General features: G+C 37.1%; 1 protein-coding gene across 1 annotated transcript in view; it reads right to left on the reverse strand.

The window, feature by feature from the left end:
* Nucleotides 1-22,723, reverse strand: part of WDFY3 (WD repeat and FYVE domain containing 3) — a 294,837-nt gene that overhangs the window by 213,041 nt on the left and 59,073 nt on the right. The window contains exon 3 of the mRNA XM_037739168.1: nt 8,393-8,492. The gene's annotated coding sequence lies outside the window, so the exon portion shown is untranslated. The remainder of the gene's footprint in view (nt 1-8,392; nt 8,493-22,723) is intronic.

A 22,723-nucleotide genomic window follows, 5' to 3' on the forward strand; every position in this document is an offset into this window, starting at 1 on the left:
CACAGCTATTTTGTTCCTTTTAATCCTCAGCCACACACACACAAAAATTTCTTAAATTTCATCTGCTCAGCAAGTAACAAGAAAAATATATGTATTTGTAGGAATATTTGGACAGGGAAGGAAGGAAGGAAGGGAGGGAGGAAGGGAGGGAGGGAAGGAGGGAGGAAACAGGTTGTTCAATAGATATTAGATATTAAATAAATTGGGCAACTTTTAACAGCAAAATAAATCTAAGTTTCTTCCAGTCTTCAGAAAAACCTACCTATGGTCTCCAACAACAAAAAAGTCATGCTGGGAATACCAACATGGTTGTGGTAGTGTTCAGTACCCTAGACTTGGCTTTAATAAAAAGAGAGCAATTTCTTATTATTTTGGAGTCATTATAACTTTGGCATAATCTCGCAGTCTTCCTATACATATATGATGAAAACTATGGTATAGAATGATCACTTTTATATTATAATATTCTGAATCATGAATAACATAAAATGTTAAGCATTATGCTGAGTAGTAGTGCTTGGGATACAGTGATACATATAAACAACCTGGAACATGTGGCACTTACCAAGTGCCAGGAAATGACAATTCATTTAAGATATACATGATATCTGACCTCGTGGAGTTTAGAGGCTGGGTGGTAGCAAAGATTATGAAGGATGATAAAGGCAATGCATGTTTTATACCAGGGAAACACAAGGAAGACTAGGGAAAAGTACATCAGGGAAACCTAATCTAGCTGCAGGAAGGTGGGGCTGTGGGGAAGATGAGTGTTAGGAAAGAGAAGCACATTTTTAAAAGACAATTACAGAACAAAACAAATGAATTTCACTGGCCTGGCCTAAGATCCCATTCTAGCCAATCATATTTCCGCAGCTTGGTTCTCTGTATATATTAATTCTTTATATATGAGCTTTTCTGCCCACTGGTTTGTAATCAGTATTTCCAAGTGGAAAATATGAGCCATTCTGCCCTTGAATCATTTTAAGTCTAAAGGGATAGCATCAGTAATTAGTAGCTCAGGCTAGAGTTAATCCCTAAGGAACTCTCATTTCCTGCCTCTGTGTCAGTTTTTGTCCAGAAAATATAGCCTTAAGATCCATAGCTAAGTACAATGACAGGTATTTTCACAAAAATTTATTCATTTATTTCCTACCACAAAATGGTATAATGCCTACTTTGCACATTTAAAAAAATGGAAGCTCAGAGTTTAAGCAGCTTGCCAAAAAGATCCAACAACTAGCATTAGCTAAAATTTGAATTCAAGGCATGTAACTCCAAATCCAGTACTCTTTTATTAAATGGAAGCTCTTTGTCTTTATGAAATAACTTTATTTATGAAAGCAATGACAATTTTATTTTCTAGTTGTTTCTACCAAGATAGTACTATTTGTTCTTTCTTAAAACATTTGGACAAAATAATCAAGTATTTTTGTCCCCAAGAACTTTAAAAAAAAAAAAAAGGCCACAGAACCCATGTTTGCTTTGTGTATCTTCCACCAAGGGTGTAACTAGGCTGGCAACAAGAAATATGACTCGTGAGCAGTGTCTTTGCAAAGAATTCTTAGTAACTCTTGATAAGTCTGACACATAGGGGAAATGTTACATATACGTAACTACATTTTTTTTTTGAGAATTTACCTGCTCTTTAATTCAAATCTGCCACAATCCTAACACAATGCCTCAATACTAAATACAGAATAATATTCAATATATTATGGAAATGATTTCTTGGTAGAATTTGTCAAAGGCAAACACAAATAAAAAACTATTGTTGAGGTAGTCATGGTGGCTCATGCCTCTAATCCCTGTACTTTGGAAGGCTAAAGCGAGAGGATTGTTTGAGCCCAGGAGTTCGAGATTATAGTTAACTATGATTGTGGCTATTTGCAATTAAACACAACAATGTTGCAATTCAGGTTCAGGGTTCAGCCAACCAAACTTACTTGCTCCAGCTTTTTTTTTTTTTTTTTTTTTAAACAATGTCTCACTTTGTAACTCAGGCTGGAGACAGTGGCATGATCAGGTCTCACTTCATCCTCAATCTTCCAGACTCAGGCAATCCTCCTGCCTCAGCCTCCCAAGGAGCTGGTACTACAGGGGCACACAACCATGCCCAGCTAATTTTTGTATTTTTTTGTAGAGACAGAGTTTCACTCTTTTGCCCAGGCTGGTCTTGAACTCCTGAGCTCAAGAGTTCCACCTGTTTTGGCCTCCCAAAGTGCTGGAATTACAGGTGTAAGCCACTGCGCCTGTCCTTGCCCAAGCTTTGTAAAACAGAAGTGAAGCAGAGACCGTACTGTCAATGATATACATATATTTTTTAGCTGCAGTGTTGGACAGAGATCCCAGTATCCAGTAATTATCCTGGTGGTTGTTGGGAGGCAGCGCATGTCACATCTATTTGCCTGGTCATAATACTTACAGTATGGCTGTGGAGCAAGCAGTAGTAGAGGTAGCTGTTTGCAGTGGCACCGAAATGTGTGTTCTGGAGCTTTCCCTGGGATTAAGAACTTTCTCAGTTAAGGGTGAGATACCAAATATTTTGCCATGCGGTTTCTGTTACAACTACTTAACACTGCCACTGTAGTGTGAAAGCAACTGTAAACAACCGGTAAATGAGCATGTATTGCTATGTTCAAATAAACACTGACATTTGAATCTCACATTTTTTTTCTCTTTTAATTTGAGAAAGTATTTTGCTGTGTTGTCCAGCATGGTCTCAAATGCCCGGCCTAAAGCACTACTTCTCCCACCTTGGCCTCCCAAGTAGCTGAGACTACAGGTGCTCACCACTGTGTCCACCGTGAATTTATTAATTTTTAGGTGCTACAAAACATTATTTTTCTTTTGACTTTGTTCAAATATTTAAAAACGTAACAACCGTTCTTAGTTTGTGAGACATACACATGCAGGTGACAGGCCAGATTTTGCCTGTAGGCCACAGTTTGCCACCCTACAACAGTCTCCTGATCCACACAGACAGCCACAGCTCCCTTAGAAACCAGAGTTGAGGTATGCCACTGGGAGATGTTTTTAAAGTTTAACCATGAGCCCAAAACCTGTTTTGTCTGCCCTTTCTGCTCCTCCATGATTTTGTAAGCCACTAATGCCATGTAATAAGGATTTTCCTGCATAAACTGCTAGAACAAACTCTACTCTCTGCAACTAAATCCTGACTGATTCATAGTGCTATACATACATAAGCACTTTTTATTTTCAACCAAAAAAAAAAAAAAAAAACCCTAATTATCTTTCAGGTATACACCATAAAATATTCATTTACAAATTAATTTTAATGCATTAAAAATATGACTTCACAACTAAAAAACTATATACAACAGAATGTCATTTTAAGAATACACTATTTAATTGAACTTTATTTCAAATGAGGTGCAAAAACCACCTAATCAACATGAATCTTCAGATTCTGCAAAACACAATGATAAATATAAGAAAACACCTAATTAATAATTTGAAAGTATTTATTATATATGAACCACAAAAATATAAAATTATATAATGGGAAAGAAAAACTATGTCCACCTCCTTTCAGTAGGAAACCTGTATTAGATTACATAATGAAAAAGCAGAAAACAGGAGAAGAACTCAATAGACATTTTGCTTATGGAAACTCTACTTTTTGTTTTTAGGGAAGCATAAATGTATTTTTAAAGTCTATGATGGCTCTAGAGTATCTTAGTGCCAAATGCATAATCTTTGAGCACTACATTGATTTCTCTCCAGGCATTAAAAAGTCAAATTGGGACAGACATTCAATTCACATCAATGATAGTAGAACTAATCTGCCGGGGAAGGTACAGCAGAGAATAACCCTGGAAACAGAAATTGTCTTAAGATAATTTAGAAAAACAGCCTTCAAATTTTTTTTTGTATGCAATTCCTAATATAAGTCAGAATAACTAGGTATTATCTTTAATATTTTTAGGTTGATAACTAATACTTTTCAACCTGAGTTTAAAGAATTGCAAAGGATGGCAGTATAAGCATTGATGGTTAATACATGATGCTTTTGAATGTGTCCATAGGATCAAAATATAGCCTCACCATCAACATCCTCCATTACATATATATTTTTTAAAGTTCTTCTTCAATTGTCAGAAATTTAAACTTATTTTGAATCAAAATTCAGGCATTATATTACCTCTTATAAAGTGTGTGTGCATTTGTATAAGAATCTCCAAAAAATAAAGGACTCTAAAAAGAGGATTATCACACTAAAACTAAAACTAGTGACCATCATTTTGTTAATATCAAATATCCGATGTTCAAAATCTCATAAATGTCATGGTAGATTTTTATAGTTATTTTGTATGAATCCGGTTCAAAATAAAGACCACTTATTGCTATTGGCTACTAATGTGTCTTAAGCCTCTCATATAGATCTCCTAGCTTACACTGGGCACAGGAACTCTATGTTGCCTATTGTTTATTGAATAGTTTATTCAACAAATAATTATTAAGCAACCACTATGTGTTCAGCAATGTTTTAGATGCTAAGAATGTAGAGGAAGAACAGAAGCCTACTAAAATCTGTGTCCTTTTGGAGTTTAAATTGCCATGGGTAAAAGAAAAAAATAAAGAAATCAATATATGTCTGATGTTATGAAAAAAATTCAGTAAGCTTTGAAAATAGAATGTTCCCAGGGTTGCTGTTTCAGTCTGCATGGTCAGGGAACATTTCTGAGGAGTTCACACCAGAACAGAAACCTGAATGAAGAAGCAATCCCTAAGAATTTCTAGGGGAATAAAATTCCAGGCTAAGGAAGTAGTAAAACCAAAAGGCTTGCCAAAGTAAGATTGTGCTTCACATGGCTGAAGAACTGTAATGAAGCCAGTAGAGCTGGGAGCAGAATTAGAGAAAGGCAGAGTGTTTAGTCCTGGAATGTCTGCATTGTGATTTAGTGTTTACTTCTCTTCGGCTGCTTTGCATCAACTGAGACCAAGGAGATGGTTCATTATATTAACCCCTCTACTCTGCTGCTTCCTGCCACTCTTTTCTGCAAAAAAAAAAAAAAAAAAAAGGTACATCTGTGTCTTTCCCTACAGCTTCAGCTTGCCTAAGACTTTGTAGTCCCCTTACTGTCTACTATGGGAGAGCTCTGTGGCGGGTTTAAAATCTGATATTTGCACACTTCTCAATTTGCTTCAACGTTCACAATATTTGGCAGTTCTTCTCATGGTCTGAGGCTTGGGATTATGGTTTTCTCCTCATTTTACTGAAGTTAAAAGATTTCTTCCCTGTTCTTTATTCTTTTTGTTATGTTCAGTTAGCATTAGGCAGAAGAATAGAATACAAATGCTTTTACTCAGCCATTTCATATGGAATCCTTTTCCTCACCTACTGTTGATAAATTTAGAGTAGGTACACCTAGAGAACTTACGTTTCTCAATCTCTGTATTTTTTATTTCAATTTCTAGATTTTCCTATTTGAAAATCTGAGAAATTCTAGACCACCAAGATCTATAGACTTACAACTGTTGTTTAAAAACTAATTTAACACACAATCAACTTTAAATGTATATTAAAGACTCTATAAGGAACATAAACTTGGAAACTACAGTAAATTTCTACCACGATCCTTATATTCAAACTAAGGAAAAACAAAAGGCAAATAAATGTCAACATTCAAATGGACATGCAATGAAGAGAGAATAAGCAAAATATCAAAACAATATATTTTAAATAAATACAGCATTACTTTCAAGAACATAAGCTCTGGTTATGTTGATAAAAGCTTACTGTTTTCTACTTTAAATAACAGTCAAATTGTCGTGTACTACATATAAGTGATTTGCATGAAAAGTATTCTAAATCATCTAAAAGTACTTTTTAAAAAGTCAGCTCTTGGCCAGGCGCAATTGCTTACGCCTTTGGGAGGCTGAAGTGGGCGGATCACTTGAGGTCAGGAGTTTGAGACAAGCCTGGCCAACATAGTGAAACCCCAACTCTACTAAAAATTAGGCTGGGCACGGTGGCTCTCATCTGTAATCCTAGCACTCTGGAAGGCCAAGGCGGGCGGATCACCTGAGGTCAGGAGTTCAAGACCAGCCTGTCCAACACAGTAAAACCCTATCTCTACTAAAAATACAAAAATTAGCCGGCACGCCTGTAGTCCTAGCTACTCAGGAGGCTGAGGCAGGAGAACTACTTGAACCCAGGAGGCGGAGATTGCGTCACTGCACTCCAGCCTGGATGGCAGAGTGAGACTCTGTCTGAAGAAAAAAAAAAAAATCAAAAACAAAAACAAAATTAGCCAGTTGTGGTGGCACAGACCTGCAATCCCAGTTACTACTCAGGAAGCTGAAGTACAAGAATCTCTTGAACCCAGGAAGAAGAGGTTGCAGCGAGCCAAGACTGTACCACCGCATTCCAGCCTGGGCAACAGAGTGAGACTTTGTCTCCAAAAAAAAAAAGTCAGCTCTTTCAAATAGGTGAGCATTTTCCTCATAATTGATTAATAAGTTACTATAAGTAACTTATTAAACTCTTTTTTCAAAGACATAAAACTCAGGTTAGCCTTTACTAAACTTTAAAAACACTGAATTAGTGAGCTCACATGGTTATAAAGCAAGAGTTCAAAAATTGTGTATGTTAACATTTATTTTCTTATTCATTTAATAACACTTCTTACATGCAAGTACTCTGCTAGAACCTAGTGATGGAAAGATGAATCATTCACATTCTACCCTCTAGGGGATCACGGTTAAGTAAAAAAATATAATACAAGCAATGAAGTAAGTATTATAATGAATAATAAATAAGTAAACCAAGTGCTATGGAGATCACAGGGAAAAGGCAGTTAACTACCAATAGAGAAAGTGACATGTGAACTAAGTCTCAGAAATTAAAGAGAAGCTCATTCAGCTAACAATGGACTACAACTTATTTCTAGCAAATAAACTGTGTACACAGACAAGAAAGCACAAGATATGCTGCTGGGTGGACCATGTAGTTCTGCATAGTTGAAACAAAGGGTGAATATGGAGAAAAGCTGGAAATGAGGCTTGCATAGAAAAACTAGACAGAGGAAGAACCTAAAAGGCCTTACAGGTTAGGTTAACAATAAATTGTTAAGTAGGAGGGTAACATATGCTGAGAAAATATTTCTAAATATAGTGTGATGTGTGGGATACATGTATCTTAATGATGCTTCAGAGATAAAGGCAGTGCCAGTGGAGGTAGGGATGGGGCACAATGGTATGAGAGAATACATGTAATACCACCAACATAGGATTAACAATCTAGGAAGTGGGTATCTTTCAGGATCAAAGGAAAGAGATCAAGAGGACTCAGAATTCCAGGTTGAGTGATGCAAAGAATGGCAGGGGCATTAATTAAGCTGGAAATAAAATGAACGAATAAGAATTAGTGCAAAAGATAAAAAGAGACAAATTGGAGCACAGTGAAATAAAAGGGTGAAAGAGGCCAGGCACAGTGGCTCACGCCTGTAATCCCAGCATTTTGGGAGGCCGAGGCAGGCGGATCACAAGGTCAAGAGATCAAGACCATCCTGGCCAACATGGTGAAACCTCGTCTCTACTAAAAATACAAAAATTAGATGGGCGTTGTGGTGCATGCCTGTAGTCCCAGCTGCTCAGCTGTTCGGGAGGCTGAGGAAAAGGAATCACTTGAACCCCGGGAGGCAGAGGTTGCAGTGAGCTAAGATCGTGCTCCAGTCTGGTGACAGAGGGAGACTCTGTCTCAAAAATAAAAATTTAAAAATTTTTAAAAAAAAAGGGTGAAGGAAAATGTAAAGCAAAAGAAATCCAGGACCTGAGTTCAAGAGAAGAAAATCAGATGTATGTCCCTAAACAACATATCCAACACAAGAAGTAGTATACGAAATAACAAACAGAGACCCACAATTTCAAGGAATGTGAGGTTGTTTTCTATTTTTCAAAGTAGAAAAAACTATAAGCATATTTATAAAACTAAAAAAAGCATTTTTAGCCATTAAGAATTTTTTTTGAAATTTAATATATGCATGGGGTTTAAAAGACCACACTGAAAAGAATACACAGTAAAAGTAAATATCCCACTACAGGGCTCCAGTTCCCCTCCCTAGAACTGTCATTACTAATTTCTTAAATATCTTTGTAAAGATATGTTAAATGGGTATAAGGATATAGGTGTACATATAATATAGATCCTCCTTTAAATAGCCTATTAGAAACAGTTCTCAACATACATTTCCTATTTCCTAAATATGACAGTACAGTAATCAAATTTATAATGGTAGCTCTATAAATCAAGTCAATATAAAAAGCCCTGTCTACACGCAAGTAATTAACAGTCTTTAATTATCAGTAAATTCAGTGACAGTAAAGATGAAAAACAAAAGCCCACTAAATTTTCTTCCCAGACACTGACCTTTAGGGAATTCCTTGGATAACAGGTTCTGAATGTGTGAGTACAATAGGGCCCATTCGCTTGAAGGTATTTTACTCAAGACTTGAAATCTGGGCTCGAACTAGAAAGGAGGGGAAAAAAATTATGAATTAGTCACGAATTACGAATATTTTCCTCAATATAACCAGCCCAGGTCCACTAACTATCTCATACATGAAGGCTTTTCAACCCTGGTTGGATACTGGTATCAACTAGGAAGTTTAAAATATGCTCTGATGCCCAGAAGCCAACTGCTTCAAATCAGAATCTCTGGGGCTAGAGCCTAGGCAGGGACTTTATGGGTTTCCCAACTGATTCTAATATGCATCTGAGGTTGAGAACCACTGCTACAGATATGTAAAATCAGATGGTATGGAGGTCACCCATAAACTTTTCAGCTTGTTACTAAATAATGTATAAGTATGGGAAATGCACTATTTATTTTAGTTTATTATTTTATTTTTATTTTTTTGAGACAGAGTTTCACTCTTGTCACCCAGGCTGCAGTGCAATGGCCCAATCTTAGCTTACTGCAACCTCTGCCTCCTGGGTTCATGCGATTCTCCTACCTCAGCCTCCTGAGTAGCTGGGATTACATGTGCACGCCACCATGCCCGGTTAATTTTTATATTTTTACTAGAGATGGAATTTCACCATGTTGGCCAGGCTGGTCTCGAACTCCTGACCTCAGGTGATCTGCCCACTTTGGTCTCCCAAAAGGGAAATGCACTTTTAAAATACTTGGGTAAAAATGGCTCTAAATCACCAGAGAGTTCCTACTGCAGGACAAAGTGACGCTGGAGAGCCCACAACAGAGGACTCAATAGGTATTCGCCTCACATTCTCTGAACAAGCTTAATAGCCCAGGACAAACCTACTCTGGATATTCCATTATGAAAGAAACAGGATCAAATACTGAAAAAAGCCTTTAAATCTCCCTGAATTACAAAGAAGTTACATATTTAGAGACAACAACTATCAAAATTTAACTGAAAAGCAAGATACAATAACTACTGCTTGAATGCGAAAAGCAGAAGTGAAATGAACAAATTTAATTCCTAACAATGACATTCACAAAACCTCTTTTATAGGGATTATAACCTATAGCATATGAAAGAGCTTAAGCCGGCAGAGAAGTAAAAAACCTAGTTTCTAAGTTGCATCAGATACATTTGAAGTGCTCAACAGCTATTATGTGTCTAGTGACTACTGTATTAGAGAGAGCCAATATAAAACATTTCAATTGTCACAGAAAGTTATATTGGACAATGCTGGCTTGAGGGTAAATAAACCCCTGAAACTTCATATTAAATTTGTGAACATACATATATTCTAGGAAGATGACCTATGACTTTTATTTGATTCTCAAAGGAGATCATGTTCAATTACCACACCAATGATTCAAGTGCCAGTGCCCAAGCCCACAGAAAGTAGAAAAGATATTTTTTTTCCACAAATAGTTACCACTTTTAAAAAAGCATATCATGTCAACAGTAGCACTTCCGACTCACGGGCATAGCCTTTCAACCACTGCATGAAGACTAGAGGGACGACTATTAGCACAAAATGTTCTTCCCACCTCCCTGATGTTGTTATGGGCCTGGGGCTTCACTGCTTTTCCAGAAAAAAAAAAAAAAAAAAAATTAACAGTAAATCATAAGCAGAAAAATAGACCTCCTTTGCTTTATTCATCATCTCCAACTTCATTAAGCTATTGATATATCCAAGATGATTTACTTGCCCTTTAACCCCAAATCTCAGCTTTTTGTGGCAAAGAGAATCACAACAAAATGGAAGGTGAATCCCGCACCCCTCAGAAAAAAAACAAAAACAGTCTTCAATCTGTAGGATGCTGTTCCTAAGAAGAATTCCAAGGATACTTGGCTACTAACCTAAGATTTAACACCTAAGTTGCCATTAAAAAAACACTTATCACAAAACAGAGATATAATGTAGTAGGTGAGTTTCCCTTATGGATAAACAGTCTGGGTTTAGCTTCCACACTGAAAAGGTCTGGGTTTGGCACTGAAACAAAGTCTTCTAAAGAGACATCATGGTGTGATGAGTATAGAGTATATCCAGCTATCCTCAAATTCTAGGATACAATCAACTGTTTAATTGATTTAAAAACTTAGCAACCCCATCTCTAATCCTTTGGCTCCTAATACATACATTAAAAAAAATAAAATAAAATGGCAACCTCCCTAAAATTTTCAACTATATCTTAACTAATGCAAATAAAAATTACTGGAAAAATGCTATGTATTTTATCTGTGAAGAAAAGATACATCCAAGCCAAAAGACCACACAAGAATATGAATAAAAGCAGAAGGTAAAATAGATCCTCCACATAAGACCAAAGCCTGTCTTATAAATTAGGTGAGCTTGCTGCGTGAACTACATGCCACCTGAGTTCAATAACATCCCATGATTCAAATGTTACTAAGTATATTTTAAATCAATAAACTAAAAGTTTGGCATTTTCTTATCAAATTAAACATTTAATTATTATGTACTCATGATAAATTGCAATCCCATTCTTAGGTATTTAGCATAAAACAGGGTACAGCCATGTACCAAAATCTAGCCCATCCATTTTTGTAAATAAAGTTTTATTGGAACACATCCATATCCATTTACTTATGTATTGTCTACGACTGCTTTCACACTATAACAGCAGAGTACTCACAACAGAGACCTTACAGCATAAAATACTTCATCTAGCCCCCTACAGAAAAGGGTTGCTGACCCTGGCGCTAAAGAAATGAAAACTGGGCCAAGTGTGGTGGGTCACACCTATAATCCCAACACTTTGAAAAACTGAGGTGGGAGGATCACTTAAGGCCAGCAGTTCAAGTCTAGCCTGGGCAACATAGTGAGATCCCATCTCCACACACACACAAAAAAAAACAGATTAAAAACAAAAAATTAGCCAGGTGTGGGGCATGCTTATAGTCCTAGTTACTCAAGAGACTGAGACAGGAGGATTGCTTGAGTCTAGGAGGTAGAGGCTGTATGCAAGGTGACTGTACCACTGTGCTCTAGCCTGGGTGACAAAGGCAAGACCCTGTCTCAAAAAATAAAAAGAAAGAGGAAGGAAGGAAGGAAGGAATGAAGGAGGGAAGGAAGGAAGGAAGGAAGGAAGGAAGGAAGGGAGGGAGGGAGGGAGGGAGGGAGGGAGGGAAGGGAGGAAAGGAAAGGTAGGAAAGAGAAAGAGAAAGAAAGAAAGAAAGAAAGAGAGAGAGAGAGAAAGAAAGAGAAATGAAATGAAAATTTATGTTCACATAAAACCTATACACAAAAGTTAACAGCACCTCTATTCATTATGGCCAAAGAATGGAAACAAACCAAATGTCCCTCAGCAGGTAAACAGACACACATACTATATGCACCCATATAACTCAAAAAAAGCAAAAGTTTTTTTTTTTTTTTTTGAGTCAGGATCTTGCTCAATCTCCTACACTAGAGTGGACTGGTACCATCATAGCTCACTGCAGCCTCAAACTCTTGGATTCAAGTGATCCTCCTGCCTCAGCTTCCCAAGTAGCTGGGATTATAGGCACAACATCACAACCGCTAATTTTTAAATTTTTTTTCCCATAAAAATGGAGTCTTATTATGATACCCAGGCTGGTCTCAAACTCCTAGCCTCAAGTGATCCTCCAAACATGCTGAGATTACAGGCATGAGCCACTGCATCCATATGGTGAATGAATGATTGATACATATAAAAACTTGGATGATTCTTAAAGTCATTATGCTGACTCAAAAAACCAATCTCAAAAGATTACATACAGTGTAATTTCATTTATATGATGTTCTTGAAAAAAACTGTATTGATGACGACAGACTGGTGGTTGCCAGGGGTTAGAGGTGAGAGAGATTGTGACTCTCAATCTCTCAGAGAGCAGGACATTTTTTGGGTGATAAAACTGTCCTGTATCCTCATTGTGGTAGTGGTTATACTTACCAGCACATGTACCAAAATCCATAAAGCTGTATACCACAAAACGGTCAATTTTACTTTGTAATAATTTTAAAAACAAACAATTTTGAAAACAGCATGATCGTTTCTGTGTTTATTTGTGCTTGATAATAGAATACATGAAGCTGGGTAGTTTACACATAATGGAAATGTATTTCTTCATGGATCTGTAAGCTGAGAAATCTAAGATCAAGGCATTGGCCAGTTCAGTTGTTTGATGAGGGCTGCTCTGTGTTTCCAAAATGGTGCCCTGTTGCTGCATCCTCTGGAGGAGAGGAGCACGTGTCTTCACATGGCAGAAGGCGAAAGAGCAAGAAACCTAATGCAGAAAGCCTCCTTTACAAAGGTCTTAATCCCATTCATAAGAAAGGGGCCTTCATGGTCTAATCATGTCCTACAGGCTCTACCTCTTAATACCATCTATGGTTTGAAATTTCTCCTCTCCAAAACTCACATTGAAATTTAATGCTCCATTGTGGCAGTATTGAGAGGTGGGGCCTTTGAGAGATGACTGGCTCATGAGGAATCTGCTCTCATGAATGGACTAATCCATTCATGGATTAAGGTTCTCATGGGGGTTAGTTAGTGGCTTTCGAAGAAGAGGAAGAGAGACCTGAGTTAGTATGTTCAGCCACCTACCATGTGATGTCCTGTACCAACTCGGGACTCGGTAGAGAGTCCCTATCAGCAGGCAGGCCCCTACCAGAGGGAGTTTTTTGATCTTAGACTCTTCAGCTTCCATAAGTATAAGAAATAAATTCCTTTTCTTTTCAAATTACCCAGTTTCAGGTATTCTGTTATTAGCAACAGAAAACAGACTAAGACACCATCGCAATGGCCATTACATTTCAACACCTGAATTTTAGAGGGGATATATCTAAATCATAGTAGATTGTTTAAAGAAAAACAATAAACTAAAAAGAAAACAAGCTCTAAAAATTTAGGGCAAATAATTCAAGAGTTTGCCAGGGAAGATGATTAGATCCGAAAGTGTGATCTGGGTCACCATATTCCTGGGTTTTATTCCTGGCTTTATAATCCATTCACTACAGAACATTAAATCAATAACCTATCTCAGTATTTCCCTGTGATTTTTCTGCACACAGTCTGACAGATTGATATCTGAGGGTGTATATAAAGTCCTGAATGCAATATTTCCCCTGTCAAATATGACATACTACGTGAAGAAATACTGCAATTCGAGTTATCTCAGACTAGCACCATTCTACTCTCCAGATTAACCATAAATATAAAGGCGTGGCTTATATCACAGTTGTCAGCCCTTTTCACACACTCAAGTCCTCTCACTCTGCTGCTCTCAAAGCTCTTTCTCATCTCCAAGCTGTCAGGAAAATCTGGCATTACATTCCATACACATACTGAAAGACTGTGCCACATATGTTTTCGCACTGTACATGGTCTGCAATTTTCTTTAGGGAAACCAAATTTGCAGACTGCCCCTGAGAAATCTGTAAACTGTCACCCAGAATTAATCAAAAGGTAAATTTAGTAAATACAAAATAATTATCACAGAAAACAAGAGGTAGAATTTAGTGCTTTCACAAAATCAACAATAGAAACAATTTATAAATTAGTTATATGTTTTGTAAATCCAATAAAATTGCTTTTTTTAAGCCCAATATGAAAAACTGGTCTCTGGACCAGACTAAAAACACTGACTAATTGCTTCCATTGTGTATAATTAACACACCGTGTCTCAAGTTAAACTATGAAAGAGGAAGAACTCACGAGTGACCACAAATCTTCTGTAAATCATTTTTACATGGTCATCAAAGAGAAGAAACTTTTTAAAAGGGCAAAATAAAATTTTCACCATGACAAAAAGCACATCCCAAAGTTCCTAGCATTTTGTGGTGATTTTTAATGTTAGTAAGTTCTTTTACATTCCTACCTTTACAAGGAAAAGCCTTTATCTCCATATCCCTTGAATGGGACTCATAAGTAAAATGTTGGGAGTGATACTATGTGACTTATAAGGCTAGGTCATAAAAAGGATTCAAATTGCAGCTCTGCCATTAACACTAATTCCTCTCTTTTAGATTTATTGTCAGGACTGGAGATAGCATATGTAGTCTTTGACTTGGTGCCAGAATATTAAAAACTAACAAATAGCTTCTAACCAAGCATTTGTAGTCCTTAAGGTCTCCCTCAAGATGTGTATTATTAGGATTTAAAAATGAAAAGAGTAAATTATGTTGTTGAATGAACGTCACAAAGTACTAAAATCAAACCAAATCACAAAGAATATAAGGACTTTTAGAAAAAACTACAATGACTGAGGTACCTGTTCTCAGAGCTGCCAGGTTTCTTCTTTCTTTTTTCTTAAGATGGAGTCTCACTCTGCCACCCAGGCCGGAGTGCAGTGGTGGGATCTTGGCTCACTGCAACCTCTGCCTCCCAGGTTCAAGTGATTCTCCTGCCTCAGCCTCCCAAGTAGCTGAGACCACAGGCGCATACCACCAGGCCCAGCTAATTTTTGTGTCTTTAGTAGAGACAGGGTTTCACCATGTTGGCCAGGATAGTCTTGATCTCTTGACCTCGTGATCCGCCTGCCTCGGCCTCCCAAAGTGCTGGGATTACAGGCCACCACGCCCGGCCTATTTATTTGTTTATTTACTTGAGATGGAGTTTTGCTCTTTTTGCCCAGGCTAGAGTGTAATGGTACAATCTTGGACTTCTCAGCCTCTAGAACTGTGAGAAACAAATTTATGTTATTTATTTATTTACTTATTTATTTACTTGAGATGGAGTTTCGCTCTTGTTGCCCAGGCTGGAGTGCAACGGCACAATCCTGGCTCACTGCAACTTCCACCTCCTAGGTTCAAGCAATTCTACTGACCGGGCAAGACAGAACAAGACTCCATCCAAAAAAGAAAGAAAGGAAGAAAAAAGAAAACTGAGACTCAGAGAGGTAAAATTTCAAGATCACACAGCTAGCAAAAGGCTTTGTTAGTCATTCACTCAACAAATGTTAGACATGGTAGAGATGTTAACCTCTTTTTCATATATTACACTACCATTACTGCCAAAAATTTTGAAAAATAAATAAGAAAGCACATGTTTTAATACAAACTAATATAAAGAAAGCAAACTTCTGTGCTGCAGTTTGTGCAGGTGTTCTGTGCTGTGGTTTGTCTTACACAGCAAGCAAAATGTGGCTCATGTAAGCAAACTAAAAAAGCTGGAGGTTCTAGGGCTGTTCTCTTCCTACAAAGGCTCTTATCTACTCTACAACTTTAAATACCATCTGTCTATCTCCTCCTAACTCTCTGAGCTCTCTGATTGCCACCTGACACCTCCATTCGGTGTCTTATAGACATCGCAAAAGTAACATGTTCAAAAATAAGGCCAGGCGCGGTGGCTCACCTGTAATCCCAGCACTTTGGGAGGCCAAAGTGGGCAGATCATTTGAGGTCAGAAGTTCGAGATCAGCCTGGTCAACATGGTAAAACCTTGTCTCTATTAAAAATACACAAATTAGCTGGCCATTGTGGTAAGCGCCTGTAATCCCAGCTACTGGGGAAGCCAAGGCAGAAGAACCCAGGAGACGGAGGCTGCAGTGAGCGGAGATGGTGCTACTGCACTCTTGACTTCTCCTCATTGACCTCCAGTCTCATTTAAGAATACTGTCATTCACCCAACTGCTCAAGCCAAAACCTGAGTATTTTCCTTGCTTTCCTCCTCCAACACACTCTTCATATTAAGTCCCATTGGTTCTACCTACAGGTTAGATCTCATCTATCCTTTTTAACCCCAACACTTTAGATCAAGCTGCCATTGTCTTTCACCTGGACTACTACAATAGTCTTATTATTTTCCTACTTTCTCTCCTTTGCAGACAAAGTGCTTTAGGGCCTGGGGGCAGGTAACAGAAACTGTAGAATATAACTTTAAAACCCTTCAGTGGCTTTCAGTGTATTGAATAAATGCCACACTCCTTCCCATGGCCCTTTAAAAGTCTAGATATCTGATCCCTTTCTACCTCACAAACTTCATTCCACTCTCCCCCGGACATCTCCAGGCATGCTTTCAATTCCTCATATACCAACTGTTCACACTGCAGGGTCTTCCCTTCTTCCTATAAATTCCTGGCCAGGATAACGCCTTCAATTCTCAGCTTCAAGGTCACCTCTTTGACAAGCCTTTTTTGGCAATGTAGAAGTACCTCTGCCTTCTCATGACCCTCTATCACCTCATCTTCATTTCTTCCATGGTCTGCGCTTAATGTTATTAGCAAATATCTATTTATATATTTATCATCTAGCTGTCTACCAGCAGGCAGATCATGAACTCCAAGAAGACAGAATATGTCTGTTTTCTTCACTTATATTCAGCACCTAGTAAAATGCCTGGCATGCAAATTTTTCTTGAATGAGCAAATTAAGAATATTAGACTAAAAGGACTTTAATTTCTATACAATTTCAAATGTTTTAAGCTACAAATTGAAAAGCTAATTTAAGATTTTCTCTCATGAAGTATATAAATACAACTCAGAGATAGAGGTGTTTCATTTCTTAAAGACCTATGACAAACCTTGAAGCAGTGAATTTGTGTCAGGTTCATTTTATAGGCAATACAGAACCTAAAAGATGGCCTTATTTTATTTTCAGAATCTAGGTGAAAAAACTGCAGTAAAATTATGAATAAGCAACAACTAGCTCAAGTAAATAATTAAATTTATATGAAACGTATAATATTTTAATAAAAGCATACTCTTAAAAAAATTTAACCACATTCATCCCTTGATATCCACAAGAAATTGGCTCCAGGACCCCCATGAATATCAAAATCCTGCCATGCTCAAGTCCCTTATATAAAATGACATAATATTTACATATAACCTATGCACATTCTCCTGTATACTTTAAATCCAGCTTGTCCAACCTGTGGCCCATGGACCACGCATGGCCCAGGACAGCTTTTAATACAACGCAACACAAATTTGTAAACTTTCTTAAAACATTGTGAGTTTTTTTGTGGTTTTCTCTTTAGCTCATAAGCCATCATTAGCAGTGGTATATTTTATATGTGGCCCAAGACAATTATTCTTCTCCCCATGTGGCCCAGGGAAGCCAAAAGATGGGACACGCCTGCCAATCATCTCTAGATTACTTATAATATCGAACACAATGTAAATCCTATGTAATTTGTTATACTGTATTTCCAAACATAAAATTATTTTATACATATATATATATATATATATATATATATATATAATTGCATTTTAGGTTTCGGGGTACATGTGAAGAACATGCAAGATTGTTGCATAGGTATATACATGGCAATGTGGTTTGCTCCCTTCTTCCCCATCACCTATATCTGGCATTTCTCCCCATGTTATTCCTCCCCACCTCCCCACCCCATGCTGTCTGTCCTCTAGTTCACACCAATCAAAACTACATTGAGATACCATCTCACACCAGTTAGAATGGTGATCATTAAAGAAATCTGGAGACAACAGATGCTGGAGAGGATGTGGAGAAACAGGAAGACTTTTACACTGTTGGTGGGAGTGTAAATTAGTTCAACCATTGTGGAAGACAGTGTGGCGATTCCTCAAGGACCTAGAAATAGAAATTCCACTTGACCCAGCAATCCCATTACTGGGTATGTATCCAAAGGATTATAAACCGTTCTATTATAAGGACACATGCACATGAATGTTCACTGCAGAACTATTTACAATAGCAAAGACCTGGAACCAACCCAAATGCCCATCGATATAGACTGGATAGGGAAAATGTGGCACATGTACACCACGGAATACTATGCAGCCACAGGAAACAATGAGTTCAGTTCCTTTGTAGGGACATGGATGAACCTGGAAACCATCATTCCCAGCAAACTAACATAAGAACAGAAAATCAAACACCACATGTTCTCACTCATAGGTGGGTGTTGAACAATGAGAACACATGGACACAGGGAAGGGAGCATTACACACTGAGGTTTAATTATTTTTAACATTTTTTTTCCCAAATATTTTCTATTCATGGTTGGTTGAATGCATGGATGTGGAACCTGTGAATATGGAGGCCAAATGTATCTCCATTTGGACAAAAGTATTTTGTAAAGAGAGAAAATGACCTATTTTGGTCAGGTCCAAGGGAGAATAATAAATTACTGTCCCATTGAGTGTTAGTTCTAAAATATATCTACAAATTCTATGATGCTCCTCTTTTCAAAGGTAGAGACTAATTAATCTCCTCTTAATTATTGGTTATACTTAATGACACGTTTCTAAGGAACAGAATATGGTGGAAGTGACTATGTGTGACCAGGTCATAAAAGACATTATGACTTCCTTCTTGCTCTCTCTCTCAGATTACTCGCCCTGAAAGAAGCCAACTTCCATGCCATGAGGATACTCCAGCAACTCCATGGAGGCGTACATATCAGTAGAAACTGAAGCTTTCTGCTGACCACTAGTAAGAAACTGAGGTCTTCCATCAATAGCCATGTACATAAGCCATCCTGAAAAGTGATCCACTAGCCCCAGTCAAGTCTTTAGATAGCCCCAGCCAACATCCTGACTATAATCTCTTGAGAGATCCTAAGCCAGGGCCACCTAGTTAAATCACTCCTCAACACCTCGGCCACAGAAACTATGAGATAGTAAATGTTCGGTTTTTTTTTTTAAGCTACTTAATTTGAATCAGCAATAAATAATCCACATTTGTTCAACCAATAATCATCTATCTGTGCCTACTATGGCCCAGTCACTGTCCCAAGCCCTACAGACACAGGGAAAAAAATAAGACTTACTATCTTAGAGCAATAAGGGGATATATAAGAGCACAGAGATAAGTAGTATAGCAATACAGCATTAAGTGCTCTAAATAGATAAATAGTTCATGGGGTAGAATAAACTAAAATGAACTTTAAAAGGTTAAAATTATGCTTTCTCAGAAATTTTTGCCTTTAATTTATAACAAAATAAATTGTTACAAAATATTCCTACTTCATAATTCTAAATCCCAAACAACTTATTTAAGTACTATGGTGAAAGTATTATAATTAAAAAAATAAACAGCACAAATCTGCTACAGAAAAATAAAAATATAATTCAAATAATAACAAAGTAAAAGAAAATGACATCTAATGTTCTCCTAATTTTCTGGCTGTTTTGTAAAGACAGTGAGACCCCTGTCTCTACAAAATCTTAAAATCTGAAGGAACACAAGATTAGATACCTGTAACATAAAAAGAACCTAAATATTCATTCATATCTGGCCTAGGAGTCTGCCATTGCTAGCTCCTTAGTGAAAATATTCCTTACAAAATACAAATATTTTATTTTATGAAATCCCAGAAGATTTTCAGTAAGTAGATAGCTTTTGGAATTAAATAAAAGTAGCATTTAACATAAAATTCAAGAAAAATTTACTAGATTACACGATTGTTTTCTCATTATAACATTCTGCAAGCAAGACAAATATTTCCCTTTCTGTCTTCATGCTTTTCTCTCTAATACTCAAATCTCCAAAGTTACAATATGAATTAAATAACCAACAATTTGCTTGCTTTAACATTTTTTTCCTAGTATAAATCCATCAGTATTTATAATAAATTTAATATTTGCCATTCTTTTTGGAGTACTGCCAACTATAAACCATTAAAAGCAAAATTTAAAGACATACAGTCAGCCCTCTGCATCTGTGGGTTCCACACTGTAGATTCAGCCAACTGCAGATCAAAAATATTCAGAAAAAAAAAACTGCATCTGTACTAAACATGTACATATTTTTTCTTGTCATTATTCCTAAACGATACAGAAAAACAACTATTTACATGCCACTGACATTGTATTAGGTATTATAAGTAATCTAAAAATGATTTATAGTATATGGGAGGATATGTACAGGTTATGTGCAAAAACTATGCCATTACATATTAGGGACTTACTTGAGCATCTACAGATTTTGGTGCTCAAGGAAGGTCCTGGATTCAGTCCTTCATAGATACAAGGGATGAACATATATTAGCAACATTTTTAAAGGCACACATTAATGGTAATAAAATAGCCAATTAAAAATAAAACATTTAATACAGTAATCAAAACAGTATGGTACTGGCATAAGGATGGGCATATGGACCAACAGAATGAAATACAGAGCCCAGAAAAAAAAGTCACATATATGGCCAAATGATTTTCAACAAGGGAGCCAAGACTATTCAATGGAGGAGAGGGCAGTCTCGTCAACAAAAACAGTGCTGGGAAAGCTGGATATCTACCCATAAAAATTAACTTAAAATGGGTCATAGACCTATTTAAGAGCTTTAAAATTCTTACCAGAAAAATGGGCAACTCTTTAATTTTTTTTAATTTGAAACAGTCTCACTCTGTCACCCTAGATCAGGCTAGAGTGCACTGGCATGATCTTGGCTCACTGTAACCTCCGGCTCCCAGGGTCAAGCAATTCTCCTGCCTCAGCCTCCCAGGTAGCTGAGATTACAGGTATGTGCCACCATGCCTGGCTAATTTTTTTTTTTTTTTGTATATATTTTTTAGTAGAGTTGAGGTTTCACCACATCAGCCAGGCTAGTTTTGAACTTCTGACCTCAGGTGATCCACCCGCCTCAGCCTCCCGAAGTGCTAGGATTGCAGGCAATAGTCACCATGCCCGGCCCAATGGTTTCTTAAATACTACACCAAAACCACAGGAAACAAAATTAAAAAACAGATAAATTGGACTTAATAAAAATTAAAGACGTTAGTACACCAATGGCTACTATCAACAGAGTAAAACTCCCAGAATGAAAGAAAATATTTGTGAAATCATACATCTGATAAGGGTTATCCAGAGCACATAAAGAACCCCTATAACTCAACAACAAAGAGATAAACAACCCAATTTAAAAATGGGCAACGGAGATGGGAGGATCACTTGAAGCCAGGAGTTTGAGACCACCCTAGAAAACACAGTGAGACCCCTGTGTCTACAAAAAATTAAAATATTAGCCAGCCATGTGGCACACACCTGTAGTCCTAGCTACTCAGGAGGCTGAGGCAGCAGGATTCCTTGAGCCCAGAAATTGGGGGTTAAAGTGAGCTATAACTGCACCTCTACACTCTAGACTAGGTGACAGAGTGAGACCCTGTCTCCTTTAAAAGGAAAAAGGGCAAAAGGGCTTGAGCACACATTTCACTGAAGAAGATATATAGAGTTGACTCTTAACCAACACAGGTTTGAACTATTTGGGTCCAGTTATATGTGAGTTTTTTCAATAAATGTATTAGAAATTTTTTGGAGATTAGCGACAATCTGAAAAATCTTACAGACAAACCTCATAGTCTAGAAATATTGAAAAAACTAAGAAAAAATTAAGGTCATGAAAGCATAAAATAAATGTAGATACGAATCTATTTTTATCATTTTCTACCATAAAATATATACAAATCTATTATAAAAAGTTAAAATTTATCAAAACTTATGCATGCACAGACCGTACATGGTGCCATTCATAAGCAAGACAAATATAAACAGTGAAGATGCAGTATTAAATTATAACTGCATAAAATTAACTGTAGTACATGCTGTACTACCAAAATAATTTCATAGCCATCTCTTGTAGCTATAGTGGTAAGCTCAAACATTGCGAGTATTCATTAAAACACTGTGTGATGCTAATTATCTCTGCCAGAGCAGTTCATCTCTCCAGTAAGTTGTATATGGCAACAAAATGTGTCTTGAGGTTCATGCATATATTTTTCACCATCTTTAGCTCAATATCATAAACCTTGACTAACACCATGGAACTCATACAAAGTGCCACTAGTGATGCTGGTTGTGTTCCTAAGAAGCAGAGAAAAGTCATGACATTACAAGGAAAAGTTGAATGTCTGATATGTACCTTAGACTGAGGTCTACATGTACAGTGCTGACAATTTAAAGAAACACAAATCTAATATAAAGGACCACTGTAAAAAAAAAAAAAAAGGGAAACTGGTGACGCCATCACTGCAGCTCTGCCAGAAGGCACAAAACCTTGCACTTTTTGCAAAATACTTTTTTATCTCATGATGAAAATGTAGCTTTATTGTGGGAACAAGGTTGCTATAAGAAAGGCATATCCATAGACTCTTAATATAATTTGAGAAAAGGCTAAGTCATTATATGACAATTTAAAGCAAAAATAACATGAAAGATCTAAAGCTGCAGAATTTGATGCTAGCAAAGGATGGCTTGATAATTTTAGAAAGAGTTACGGCTTAAAAATGTCAAGAGAAGAGGAGATGCAGCTTCTGCCAACCAAGAGGCAGCAGACAAGTTCCCAGACATTATTATGAAAATCATTGAGG

Source organism: Cebus imitator, unplaced genomic scaffold, assembly GCF_001604975.1.
Source record: "Cebus imitator isolate Cc_AM_T3 unplaced genomic scaffold, Cebus_imitator-1.0 Scaffold64, whole genome shotgun sequence".
NCBI classification, from domain to species: Eukaryota; Metazoa; Chordata; class Mammalia; order Primates; family Cebidae; genus Cebus; species Cebus imitator.